Source organism: Paroedura picta, chromosome 7 (genome assembly GCF_049243985.1).
Source record: "Paroedura picta isolate Pp20150507F chromosome 7, Ppicta_v3.0, whole genome shotgun sequence".
NCBI lineage: Eukaryota > Metazoa > Chordata > Lepidosauria > Squamata > Gekkonidae > Paroedura > Paroedura picta.
Window position 1 is genome coordinate 28,814,749 of NC_135375.1, and position 14,676 is coordinate 28,829,424.

Below are 14,676 nucleotides of genomic sequence, written 5' to 3' on the forward strand. Positions count from 1 at the left end.
GGAACTGAAACTAATCCTTTTTAATGGATTTTAACCGGCTCTATTGCATGTATTTCTAGCAGATATGATATAACTGTCTGTGTGCATAACCTTTAACATTGGGGGTTGCATGAATCTTTCTGGGGGAATGTTTTAAAATTCTGTTTTGTAAGTAACAACTTCCTGAGCCCAGGAGTCTATGCGAGGGGTGGCCCAATTTTGAGCAAACCTTTGTAACTCCCCCCCCATTTGATAATTGTCTGTCATTCCTTAGGCCCTAGGGGATTTTGATCTGCCTTGTATCCTCTATTGGAGGAGTTGCATTGGAACTTGGAGAAGTTTCCCTTTCTATTGTTGTTTCAAAAGTTGTTGTTCCAAGATGTCATAGTCGCATTGTATACGGCACTGGTCAGACCACACCTGGAGTACTGTGTGCAGTTCTGGAGGCCTCACTTCAAGAAGGACGTAGATAAAATTGAAAGGGTACAGAGGAGAGTGACGAAGATGATCTGGGGCCAAGGGACCAAGCCCTATGAAGATAGGTTGAGGGACTTGGGAATGTTCAGCCTGGAGAAAAGGAGGTTGAGAGGGGACATGATAGCCCTCTTTAAGTATTTGAAAGGTTGTCACTTGGAGGAGGGCAGGATGCTGTTTCCATTGGCTGCAGAGGACACGCAGTAATGGGTTTAAACTACAAGTACAACGATATAGGCTTGATATCAGGAAAATATTTTTCAGTCAGAGTAGTTCAGCAATTGAATAGGCTGCCTAAGGAGGTGATGAGCTCCCCCTCACTGGCAGTCTTCAAGTAAAGGTTGGATGCTTTAGGATGCTTAGGGCTGATCCTGCGTAGAGCAGGGGGTTGGACTAGATGGCCTGTGTGGCCCCTTCCAACTCTATGATTCTAAGAACCCCTTCTATTGTTTGACATATCTAGGTAAGGTGTTCTGCATGTAAAAGGGAGTACATTCCCGTTGTACATGTGTAGGCATGGCTTTACATTTGTCTCTCGTTTCTACCAAAATATTTTCAAAATGATCACCAAAGAGCTTATCCCCTTGGAAGAGGTATGCTGTTAATATTTTCAATTGATAATCGGCCTGCCAAGCTTTGAGCCAGAGGAGGTATCTAGACACATTATTAGATGCTAGAGACCTTGCTAGAAAAATTACTCTATCCATTGTTGTGTCTAGAGAAAAGGAAGCTCCTTTTAAAATTATATTTATTCCTTCAGTCCTTCTTTACTCTGTCTCTGGAGTCAGTTCTAAGAGCTTTCTACTCCAGGCTAAGATAGCTCTACTCACTACAGATGCAACTCTTATTGCCATGCCTATGGTTTCGTGGGTGTGTCTCTGGGTAGTGTCAGTTTTTTTATCCATTGCATCTCTCAGAGAGCATTCCCCATCCTCAGAGACTAACCCTTATGACTGTGATGCTGCCACTGGTGCATCAACTAACGGAATTTGCAATAATGACTCCCCATATTCTGGAAGGGTATATATATATTTTAATGAATGTGGGGGAATTGCTTATTAACCAAGGGTCTTTTCCACTCCTCTCTTTTGAAAAAAAGCTCGCATTGGGAAATGCTTTTGAGAAAGATCTACTTTGGGCAAATATTCCCCTTTCCCTGTAGGTCCTAGTATTTTACTTTTTACCTCTGTCGTTGTTTCAGGAGGTGCAATGTCATTTAATCTAATATACTGAAGGATTTATATAAAACATATTGAAAATCGTCTCCCTTGAAAAAACGATCAGTCTGCTCTGGAACTGGATTGGCACCACTTTTTCTTCATCCACGAGAAAAGCCGTATCATCCCTGGTTCTGACAGAATCAATGTCTTCCTCATCTGAGGACTCTGATCTATTGGGGCTTATTCTGTCCCTCTTTTTGGCTGCTTTAGTTGGCCAGTTATAACAGCTGTCTCCTTGGGCATTAGAAGATCATTTGTTTCTCTTTATCATAGGTCTCACTCATTGCTGATCGCAAAAATCTAAAGAAATCTGAAGGTAATTTAACCTGAGTAGTACCTTCTCCCTGGAAACCCCTGTAGCACCTAAAGGGTTACTTATCTGGTCAGAGGCTTGTGTCTTGGCTGTTGTAAAATGGCTGCCTGAGAGAGGCATAGCCATTTGGGTTGTAGAAGCCGGGACTTTATTCCTTGGTTTCTTGGCAGGCTGCACAGCTTTTACATGCTCTCTGTCTGTTGCTTGTGGTTAAGACAGCCCGAGACAATATACTGGGTCCACTTGAAGAGAGGACTCCTTGGATGGTAGGAAGGGCGCTGGTGACTCTGAGGTAAATCCATTTTTCTCCATTATCAGAAGCCCATGTCCCAGAGCTCCAGTGCTGTCATCAGTTAAACTACTTCTTTTTTTCTGTTTTTACCATTCTCAGTTGTAGAGGGCCAGCAGCAGTTAAAGCCCATCGTCTGATAGCTGCCACAGCATTTCATTGTTACCGAGTCCTAAAGCTTTGTTGCCAGATGAGTGCTGTGCCATGTAGGTAGTTATCCAGTTGAAAAGAATCTAGACAAACTGTAGATACTTCTGCCTTATGCTCCCAAAAATGTGGCAGCCAGGCTACTGTCAGAAGCAGGCTGTATTCAGAGTTTATAGAATTGATGTTGTATCGAAAGATATATACTGCTAACCAGGGTGTGGTTCATACATTAGGCTCTTACCTTTAAGGTCCTCAAGGTAGGTAAAGTAGGTGGTAAGCAGAGACATGTATTTTCAGTGGTTTTGCAAATGCCCTCCACCCCTTGGGGATCAGTGTCTGTCTTATTTTCGTTTAGGTACCAGGTTAAAACATTTACTTTCTTCTAGGTTTTTGTGAGGGTTCCATGTTTTTAAGAGCTATGTTTATTTATTATTTAGATTTATATACTGCCACATTTCCTAGGGACCCACAGCAGTTCACAGAATAAAACATTAAAATACAATAAAACCCCCATAAAACCCCAATTTACAATAGACAAGCAAGTGGTCAGAAACATATTTCAATAATCTTTCCCATCCCGCCTTGTTCAGACGGCAGCCGAGTCTTCTTCCACTAGGAGTAAGTGGGTGCAGATCTAAAAGACTCTAATAGACTTTGGGAAGGTGTCCTTGATGGAAGCACTGGCCTGGTCTGCCCTGGCCTCAACCAAATGCCTGGTGGAACAACTCCGTCTTGCAGGCCCTATGGAAAGCTGACAATTCCAGCAGGGCCCTCAGCTCTTCTGGGAGCTCATTCCACCCGGTTGGGGCCAGGACCGAAAAGGCCCTGGCCCAAGTCAAAGCCAGGCGAACATCCCGGGGGCCCGGGACAGCCAGTAAATTTCTAACCACAGAGCAGAGGGCCCTGCAGGGGGCATAAGTAAAGGCAGTCCCACAGGTTAAGTAGCACCCAAGCCGCGTATAGCCTTAAAGGTTCATACCAAACCTTGAACTTGACCCGGAAACAGACTTGTAACCAGTGCAGATGACGAAGCACCGGCTGAATATGGGCCCTCCAAGATATCCTAGTGAGGACCCTCGTAGCCGCATCTTGTACCAGCTGTAACTTCCGGATCAGAGTCAAGGGCAAGCCTGCGTAGAGCAAGTTACAGTAGTCTAATCTGGAAGAAATTAAAAGATGCTTGCTCCTGGAGAGAAAAGCTATGGCAAATCTTGACAACATCCTAAAAAGCAGAGACATCACCCTGCTAACAAAAGTGCGTCTAGTCAAGGCTATGGTCTTCTCAGTTGCAATGTATGGCTGCGAAAGTTGGACCATAAGGAAGGCACGTTGAGGCTTTTGAACTCTGGTGCTGGAGAAGACTCTTGTGAGTCCCTTGGACTGCAAGGTGAACAGACCAGTCAACAGTCTGGAAGTGACCGTTGCACGGATCACTGTGGCCAAGTGATCCGAGGACAGGTAGGGTGCTAGTAGCCGGGCTTGGCGAAGATGGAAAAATGCCATCAGGGCTACTTTAGTGACCTAAGCCTCCATAGAAATAGACATAGTCTGAGGACACTGTTATGAATATAATTTTAGGCTGCTCAGTGTTTGTTCTATACTGTTTTATTATTGCTTTAAGTGTCTAGTTAATTTTGTTGAAAGCATATACATTTTTCAGGTAAATAAATAATGCAGAAATTCAGCTGGATAAAATTCTCCTCAATGATATGTATGAGAATCTGCAAATGTATATATTTTTTAAAAAGTGGATGCCACACCCTGCATCCAAAAGTTTACTGATCTGCTTTTGCGACTCATTGACTTCGGTGGACTTACAGATGAGTGTAACACTACTTAAATCTGTCACCAAAACCTGGAAACTCAGGCCATATCCAGAATAAGCTGGGATGTGACAGGAGCAACAATTGGAATACAACAATTTTTCTTTTTTAAAGGGCACTGAAGTTGTTTCTCACAGTTGAACCATGGTTCAGTAAGCTGTAGAATACACCCACTCCTTTCCCGCTGCTTGTTGTTTGATCCTGCAGTCCACTCCCAGTTGATAAGCCATAGAAAACCTACCGGCAATGTTTATCTGGTGTAGTTATAAGAGACAAATGTAAGGCAGTTGTTATTGTCTAGTATACTCCTGAACCATTATTCGTCGGTATGAGATAACTGTCATGACTCAATGTAGTCAAGTATAATCAAATCAGAAAGGGGAGGGGGGGAATAACAGAATAGGATTATGTCCTCCCAAATAAAACTCCACAGCAAGATTCTAAATTCTGCAACTGGCATGCATTATGAAATGTATTTCCTATACAAGTTAATGGGTGTTGTGGCTGCAGCTGCATGGTTTGGTGCAACATGAACCAACAACAGGTTGCCTTGGGCTATAGAACTCTCTTCCACCCTATGTATCCTAATCTAATTAGTTACATACCCCTTTCTCTACAATCCATAATTTGCAATTTTACCCAACTGGGTTTACCCTTGCTCTCAAATCAGGGCTGCAAATTTGTGTGTGTTTGTGTGTTGAGAACAGTTCACAATCGTTTGAGCCTGGACATAATAGCAAATTATCAATGAGAGGAGAAACTATGAGAATACAGGGATCTTCCAAGTTTATTTACCAACCACTAACTGAATCATTGCTTGGGATCATGTTTAATCCAATTTGCTGTCCACTTTGGATATGGGAAATGCAGAATCCAAACATACGCTGAAGTTTGGACATGTTACTAGCTAAACCTAAAACACAAGGTAGATTTATGGGAGCATTTTATGGGAAGGGAGGGAAACAAATGCTCTGTTAGCTGTGTACACATCAATTGCAAGGCCTCTTATCTCTTCCATGTTATATAGACATTAGTTCTGAAAGAGGTTTGCAGTTAAAGAATACAAATGTATAAAAATTCTGAAAATAGCATTACTACCTTAGAATGCTGTAGCTTCCCTTAGCTACTGTACTAATAAATTTTCCTTGTTACGATCACAAAAGTTTTCTATATAAGATTATTTCTCTGAAAATTTACTAATTTCCATTATCAGTCTACAACTCCCGAGGTTTCTATAGCTGTTCCATGTGTTGTAAACGAAGTATATTGTTAACATTTTCAGTTTAAAAAGTGCGCCGGGGAGAGGTCTTTCAGGATACTATGTAATATTTCTTAACAGATCAGTTTACTTTTTTTGTTGGGATTTGCTGCTATTTGCACTCCTAATTGGTACAGATTATGTTTCAAGGGACTTTTCTTTGTAGAACAGCACTTCTTAATATGCATTTGAAGAATGCTTTGCCTTTCTGGTGTCACTGTGAGCAACAGAAAAAATGGCTGTTCTCAGTTTCATAAAGCGCCAAAACTGTTGCCAGTCAAGATATTTGCTGCAGAACATTGTCGTACTGCCACAGAGAAAAAGAGTGTGCATAGGTCACCTTCTCTCTGAAACCATTCTCCTCTAAGTTTAGAAAAACCAATGCTAAAAGATCGCCAAAGGGGGAGACTAACGGGGATTTTATTTATTTATTTATTTAGATTTTTATACTGCCCTTCCTTACAGCCCTGTGTGATTTACATGAAATATCATGGGATAATTACATAGAACATCATGACATAACAACTAGAATATTTCAACAGAAACATTGTTCAACAGATACAGTAACTTTAAAGGAACCCTTAGGTACATCAGATTCAGTCGTGTAAGGAGGTGTCGGGGGGGGGAGGGATCAGTGGGTGTTGTTGGGTCAGTCAGGCTCAAGCAAATGCCTGGTGGAGGAACTCCCTTTTGCAGGCCCTGCGAAATTGTGGGCATTTCGGCAGAGCCCTGATCTCTTCAGGGAGCTCGTTCCACCAGGTGGGGGCCAGGACAGAGAAATCTTCCATGATACATTTGGCAGATTTGTCTACTCTTGAAATCAAATACAAGAGACCCAGAAATACAGAACTGCATTGCTGATAAAACCACCAACAGCTTTATACTGAACCACTCAAGCATTCATCTCATGCTTCTGAGGCAATATTTTGTAACAGAAAAGGCAGGCTAAAACAAGAAACAAATACTCAAATCGCTTTTGAATTAACTGACAGCCTCAATGTCCACTGCAAAGAATGGGAATGAAACTCAGTGGCAACAGAGCAGCTCAAGTTTAGCTATGTGGAATTCAGTGACTGCACACAGTAGTTTTTAATTACCCTTTAAACCTACACAGTATGGCTTCTGCAAATTGAAATGCAGATCATGTATAAATCAAATTGCTTTATATAATAAGTATGGGAAAAAAGAAACACATGCAAGAAAAAACTGCATACTCTTCAAAGACTTGAGTTGCACAATCTCATTGTTTTAAAAAATATATTTTCACTATATTGGAGGAATAGGGCATAATCAAAATACCCGGTCACTAACAATTAATGTAACTCAAGCAGATAAAGCACAAATGAGAACAGAAGAAGAAGAAGAATTGGTTCTTATATGCCGTTTTTCTCTACCCAAAGGAGGCTCAAAGCACCTCCCCTTTCGCCTTTCCTTTCCTCTCCCCACAACAGACACCCTGCGAGGTGGGTGAGGCTGAGAGAACCCCCAGGATCTACCCTATTATTTTTCTTTAATACATGAGGTCTGCAGCAAAAGATATGGCCGGTTAGTTCAAATTAGTATGTAAGACCTTCTCTTTGACCTAGGTCCACAATTCTGCAGCTTTTAGAAGGGATTACAAACAAGTGACATGCAAGAGGCAATTTCAGTTTACCGCTGATGAGATCATTCTCTTCACTCATTGAGATTCAGTGTGACAGTGGGCAGAAGACTTGGGTTCAAATCCGTAATCAAGATTAAAAGGTACAGTTTTGATCTAGAGATCTTAATTCAGGATCAAAAAGAAATTTAATAACAAACATTACTTCTGTGAGATGTGCAACATTACACATTAATCTACTTGCTAAAAATTAACTAGAGCAGATGGTTAATACCGGTATCTTTTTTTATAGATCCTTTCAAACACTGAAGGTTTTAGTTACATCCAGTTCACATACAATACACTGTGGCATCAAGCCTTTTGCTCTGAGGTCTGTGTGTTTGTTCAAGGTGGACCATATGCTAAATGAGACTGCACTCTTCACCTAGAATTTGAGCAATACTAGTTTGCAGAAACAAAATAGGTGAAATGCAGGGCTCTGTTTCTGAAAGCAGTTCAACAACCACATGCTGCACAGAAAACCATCAACCACTCTGAGATGCGCGTTTGTCTTAACAGTATGGTAAAGGAAAATGTTGTTACATCTAACATGCTACCAGGACAATAATCCATTTATTTTCCAAAAGAATTAAAAAAATCCCAGTGTTCATATTGGGGCATCATGATTGGCTGCATATTTTCTTCCAGACACAATTCAAAGTGGCAGTGTTTACCTTTAAAGCCCTAATTAGTTTGGAAATGGAAGGTTTCCTCACATGTTCTCTATCTTGCCAGTAAAGATCCTTATCACAAGCCCTCCTCCTGGTGATCCCACTCAGGGAACTGAGGGAGGTAGCAACCAGAAAGAGGGCTTTCTAGGAGGTGGTCCCCTCTTCTTTGGAATTCCTTCTCCTTTGAGGCCCGCTTTGATATATTTCTGTTAGGCATTAGGCTAAAATATTATAATATACCTAGTCTTTTGGTTGATGTTTCAGCCAACCTGTTGTTTAGATCAATCATGGTTTTGATTTTTATCATTTTGCTCTCTATTGTATGTGTTTATTTTTATCAGTTACATAATTTTTATTTTATTCAGACTTTATTGGCTGTTGACAACAGATTAGGACCCTTTTGTCACTAGTTTGGTGAGTTTTTATTTTATTGAGTTACTTTCATAGTCTGTATTTTTCTAGAGAGTAGCAGTCCCAACGGCCTTGAGAAAAACTGTCCTGTCCTCTCAATAGATGCTTGGTGGGGTGTTATTTACCACATTACATCAATTTCATGTCATGAAAAGCGTCATCTGCCTATTTCTACATTTAAGTCACTATTGAAAGGGGAGGGACTATTTTTCTACAGGCTGTTGGCAAACCTAATGGAGAGGCAGCATACAAATATTTTCAAAAAATTAGATTAAAACTGCCTATTCCACTCGGCCTACAAATATGAACTTTCCTTACAGATTACTTAATGCTGTAAAGAAACAGCTGTTTTTTTATATGCCACTTTTTTCTACCAGGAGTCTCAAAGTGGCTTACAATTGCCTTCCTATTCCTCTCTCCCCAACAGGCACCCTGTGAGATAGGTAGGACTGAGAAAGCCCTGATATTACTACCTGGTCAGAACAGCTCTATCAGTGCTGTGAGAAGGTCAAGGTCACCAAGCTGGTAGCATGTGGAGGATGGGGAATTAAATTTGCCTTGCCTGATTAGAAGCCACCACTCTTAACCACTACGCTATGCTGTCTCCAAGCTTATTTATAGTGTAGGAGAAGACAGTTTACAGATCTAACAAGTAAGGCACTAAGTATGTGTGTTAGAACCCTAGCATCATTTTTTAAAAAGTCATTTCAGGAGGGAGTTTCTAAGAATGGAGAAGCTGCAGGGAATGGAGAAAGACTCCCACCAACTATAGTTTTCCATTCTAGCATGTCTTCTCTTAAAAATAATTTTAGAGATGATTCAGTGACAACCAGCATGGTATGGTGATTAGAATGCCTGAGCAGGAGCTAGAAAATCCAGGCTCAAATACCTGTTCCACCATGGAAACCTACTGGGTGATTTTGGGCCAGTCACATACTCTCAGCAGCCTATCCTACCTCATAGGTAGGATTTCTATTATCATGGGAGACATTCATGTGATTGCTGCTGTTACCAACAGTCAAGGAAGTAATTCCCTTTCCCCCCAACTCCCAAAAGACTGAAGACTGAAAAACAGAATCCATGTGGTTAAGTATTGGATTAGGATATGGAAACATGGTATATAAATCTGTCAGAACTGACCCATGCAATCCATAATGTGTATAGTACTGCAGTCCCGGGCTTCTAGTAGAATAAGCTCCATTAAACAAAGCAGAATTTACTTCAGAGTAAGCATGCATTTGATAGTGGTGTGAGGCTGAAATCCTGAGCATTCTAGTTTTAAAATTCACTGAGATACCTCCTAGTAAACAGGTTTACAAACTGGCTGCAATTTTCATTTACATCTTAGCACAGTCACATACGCCTATACAGCCAGAGGTTTAACTGTATGGTCTCCCTCCACTACCACCCATTGCCTCAGCATGAAACACTATTTCTGATGACAAAACAGAGCCTCAGTATCTATAACCAACTACAATGCATCTAGGAACAGGAAATCTAGAAATAACTTTGTTACTCATAATCTAAGAAATAAAAAGAACAAATCACTAATCTTTACAATGAGGATATACAGGCAAACATACACAAAAGGGGACAATAAGGTGTAAATGATAATATGAAAGCAGCCACTCCTTAGAGCAAGGCTCCTGAGCAGAAGGAAGTACTGTGCCAGTCATTCTTGAGTACTGAAAGCTTGCTGTCAGTGGTATGCTGAGTGTGTACACGGGATTTTTCAAATTTGTAAATTATCAGATTTAGAGATGGAATGCAAAGATTAATCAATCACAATCTTTTTTGCATTTGTACAAAGATGCACATAAAATTGCTATTAGAAGAGAAATATGAATTTCTGTTCCCTAATGTACTAATAAAACAAGGGGTTTAATTCTCATTATTCTGTCTCAAGTCTCATTATTTAAAATAGTTCTAAAATCTGAGGCAACCAGTATTTGGTAGATTTTTCAAACAGATAGCCATATTTAATATTCATTAAAAGGAACTGAGGGTGGTTTAGATATTCTGAGAAGAAATCCTATCCAGGGACTGGCCCAACAAGGTGTTGAGGTCATGTTAGAATACTGGTCTAGTTGGTATGCAATTGTTATATTGTTACATTGATTTTGAGAGTGTTCTATGTAAATGTTTCAAAATGTTTTCTGTAATCCACCCAGAGCCGTAGGGTTATGGTGGTATAAAAATCTAAATAAATAAATTAAATAAATAAATGTGCCCTCCACTCATGTTTTGGGACTAATGTCCATAAGAGCAGTGGACAGTTTCTGATGTTCTCCTCACGTCCCCCCTCAGTAGATCTGTTAAAGTGTATTTCTCTTTTGTTGTACAAACACTTTTGCTTCCTTGTGAAAGACTGGAAGTGCAATCCAAAACAAAATTACACTGCTCTCAATCTATTGAAGCCAGTGGGTTTACAAGGGTACAATTGCCTAAGTAACAGAACTAATAGTACTAAGTGTTTTCAATCTATATCTCTGAATTCAAGTTTTTTAAAAGGATCATATTTCAGGGCTTATTTGTTAAAAACATTAGAAACATTGTAAAATATTTACTGTGTAAATAGTAAAGCTTTGTAAAATTCTTATTAAGTGAAATGGTTGCTCCTACATTTCATTATTTATGATTTGTTAATATTACAGACAATCTATTAGTAATGATGGAAAAGAACACTGTTCATTGACTTCAGCTCAGAAGATGATGCACCATTAATACAGACAGACTATTCATGTTGCCATACAAATATTTTTATTTTGGAGTTCAACCTGCAAGCTAATACAACCTCATTTCATGTTTATTCCAATGACCACTCACAGATGTAAAAAAGGAAAAGGTAAGTCTGGTGAAGGGCTTACTAACAAAAAGCACATCATAGTAAAAGGCTATCTGGCTATTGATAGACTGAAGCAAGAAGAAATCCTTTCCCTTGAACCAAAGAATTCTAGCAGTTATAGCTACCTTACTATACCTTCTAGCAATTACAGTTTACTACACATTCATTATAAAGATAGGGATACAGCACACAATGTTGAGGCACTAGATGCTGCCAATATCATTAACTGGGAAGGATTTGCTTGCAGCTTCAAAACTGGAATCATAGAAGGAAACTCTTGTAAGGCCCAATACTGGCTTTTATATTTACCAGTTATCAAATATTTTTCTCCTGCTGAATATTCTTTTATCCCCTTCCTGTGGAGATTCTGTGCTTTGAGTCAGACTAGAAGGAAAGGAGAATTAGAAAAAGCAGAAACAAGCAACATTTTACCACACATATCCTAATAGAAGTGTAATACAGAATGGGTAATTAACGGTATCATAAAACCCAGAAAAATTGGGCTTGCTGGTTTCTGTGATGTTGTGATATGAGATCTTGTGGACAAGAGTATTTAGCTATCTAAACTACTCTCTATGTTTGTGAGTGATCAGTTGTTTCCAACAACCAGGAGCGGCAAAACACTCTATATGATATTTTATCTGCTCTAACTTCTGTTGGTGAAAGGTATTCAAGTATACAATGTTCGTGGGGCTCTCCATCAGGCCAAGTATTAAAGTTGCCATTTCCTAACTATTGACAGAACCAGCTCACTGACACCTCCAAATACTTCTGAGCCACCTGACTGCCAAGAGATGAAAGATGAATACCTTTCCAGACTGCTTAATGAAGAGTTTGATCAGTTACTTATGTTCTTTCAAGCCTGTGTTGGCACATGATCATGAGCAAAATTTATTCACAAGACATACACATGCATCTAGAATTCCCAATAAATTGGGGAGGGCAGAGGGTGAAAGTGTAAAATGATCCTAGGAATGAAGGCAGGACCAGCAAAGCATTTAGTTTGGTAATCTCTGAAGGACAGCAAGTTAAACTGTAACAAACGGTTTAGGAAAGAAGTCTGGAGCTAATTGTTAGGGATTGTATACTGTACCACTGGGTATACTTTGTACTGTCAGTTGCTGTAAGTAGGTTCCTGTTCTGTATTTTTTGCATTATTCAATGTGTCTTGTTAATGCATGCTTTGCTTTGCCTCTGTTTTCAGATCTCTAGTTGGCTCCAGATGTCTACAAGTCAAATCTTATTGCACTGCATTTTGGATGTCCTATCTGATTGATTGTATTGACTGACCTGTGTAATCTGCCTTGAGGCTCAGTGAAAAAAGCAGAATTAAAAACAATAAATAAAATCAAGGCAAAGTAAGAATAGTTGCAGCACGCCTGGTGAACTTTGGCTGCCTGCCCCTTGTGCATTCATTTGTTTAGCAGACTAGCTGATGGGGTTTTCTTGCACAATGCCACTTACTACTGAATGCCTTAAATCTCAGCAAACTGTCCAGTTTATCACAGTTCCTTTCCTTGGGGAATCTAAGCTATAGCCTGTGTCTTCAAAAGCAAACCCTTAAGGAGCACGGTTTGCCCAAGAGAGATGTCTGGGAGCTCTTCCACCAACTCAAGTTTCAGTAAACACCCCCCAGCATCGACTTTCTGAAGTCTGAACACATCCTAGAGCTCAAGAGAAGCCCCACTGACTCACATGAATGCACATGCACCACCTCAGAAGAAAAAAGATTGCTTATACCTTGCTTTTCTCTACCCTAAGGAGTCTCAAGGCAGCTTACAATCGCCCCTTCTTGCTCTCACCTTTGTGAGGTAGGTGAGGCTGAAAGAGTTCTGAGGGAAATGTGACTGCCCCAACATCATCCAACAGGCTTCATGTGGAAGAGTGAAGAATTTGCTAGTGTCCCAGAATAAGTCTCACAATCTCAAATTTCTTGGAATACTCACACATCTGTTTGGAGTCTAAATCCACACAGTAGAGGCAATGGGAAAAAGATACAGGTGGAGTACCAAAGAAATCCCCTATGCTGAGCCGGCGTTCCTGCCCTAGCACCCGGAATTCCTTGGTCAAATACGTGAAACATAGCTGTCAGCCCTGCATTCACTGCTTCAGTTTCTTGAAGTATCTGTAGCATCTTTCTTCCACCATAAACTACTCACAGATAAGTACCCGAACACAAGAGATGAGAATCGTTCAAGATCATCTTTTGGGAAACTTGACTTAGGGCCAGTTTAGTCAGCTGAATTTAGTGGGGTAACTGTTTATGGCCTTTGTCATTTCAGCCTGCAGAAGGGCCTGCATGCTTTATAGACAGGGTTTGCCAAGGAAAGATTTGGGGATGGGGGGCCCCCTCCTCCAATGAAAACTTAAGGTGTTCCATGACAACAAGGCTGACAGCAGCAGCAATTCTGATTACTCCCATGACACAGTAAGTTTAGATTTTTCTTCAAATCTTGGGAGCCTCTCAGGTTTGTGGGAAAATCTTCCTTCTCTTCACTTGGCCCCAATGTATTAGTTTAAGCCAAGTTAGATATTAGATATACTAACTGATGACTTAACCCTAAACAATGTAATTGGACATCTCTAGCCAAGGACCCATTGTGTTTTCTTCTATGGAGCTTATATTCAGAACTTCTATTTCTTCTTGGATTTTGGAATGCTATGTAAGCTGATGTGTGTTAGCAACATGACATTCTTCTACTTTTGGTTTCCAGACTTGATCAGACTGCTGCATATGTGCAATTAGCTGTAGTTCTCCATTCACATTTTTAAAATATGCATTAGCATGCATATGGGGCAATATATAAAAATAAATGTTATGAAATTACATGGCTGCAGCAAGAATCCTTTTTTAATGCATGTGATCTGCACTGAAAGATGCAAACTGAAGACAGTAGCCAACTGCACACTGGTGTATTCTAACTTGACTTTTAGAATCTTTTAAATCAGAATGCAGTAAATAAAAATATATATGCCCTAATTTATATCTGTTGACAGCAAGGGTACCATTAAGAAGGGTTTTGAAATTAAATATTTTCTTTCGGCTGTCTGTACACATGCAAGCACTGTAGCAAGAACACTTACTTGAAAATTTAGTGCTCATAATTTTCCAGAAACAAGTATAGTAGCTTCTCAGCAGAATAATTCTCTATAGAAGGAAAATCAGTATCCATGTACTATACAAATATCTGAACTATTCAGTTTAACAATTCAACATCAGTTTTCAAACAGTACATATAGTTATGGCTTAGAAGACTAGTTTATTTTTCCTCTTCACTCATGCTTTTTAAAATTACAAATAGATTTAATACAATGAAAGTTTGCCTTGATGCTCATATTGGCAAACTATAGGTTCTGGTTGGTAGCTGCGTTGGTCTGAAGTTGCAGAACAAAGCTTGAGTCTGGTGATACCTTTGCGCCTGACAAAGTTTTATTCAGGGGAATATGCTTTCATGTTCATGCACACTTCTTTGGATACAGTGAAACAAGATGCCCTCAACTATTACGTATTGGAAGAAGGGGGGGGGGTTATTTGCCAGACAAACTATGTTAGCACCTGCACCCCAAAACATAGAATCTCAAAATGCAGGATCTGAGAGGAAAGGGA

At 40.0% G+C, this 14,676-nt stretch overlaps 2 long non-coding RNA genes across 3 annotated transcripts in view; one reads left to right on the forward strand and one right to left on the reverse strand.

Moving 5' to 3' along the window:
• LOC143842277 (uncharacterized) overlaps positions 1 to 14,676 on the reverse strand; it is a 53,735-nt gene that overhangs the window by 36,709 nt on the left and 2,350 nt on the right. The window lies entirely within an intron of this gene.
• Positions 928 to 14,158, forward strand: LOC143842278 (uncharacterized). The gene is made up of 3 exons (XR_013233052.1): positions 928 to 1,046; positions 10,879 to 11,069; positions 12,274 to 14,158. It is a non-coding gene; the product is annotated as an uncharacterized LOC143842278 (long non-coding RNA).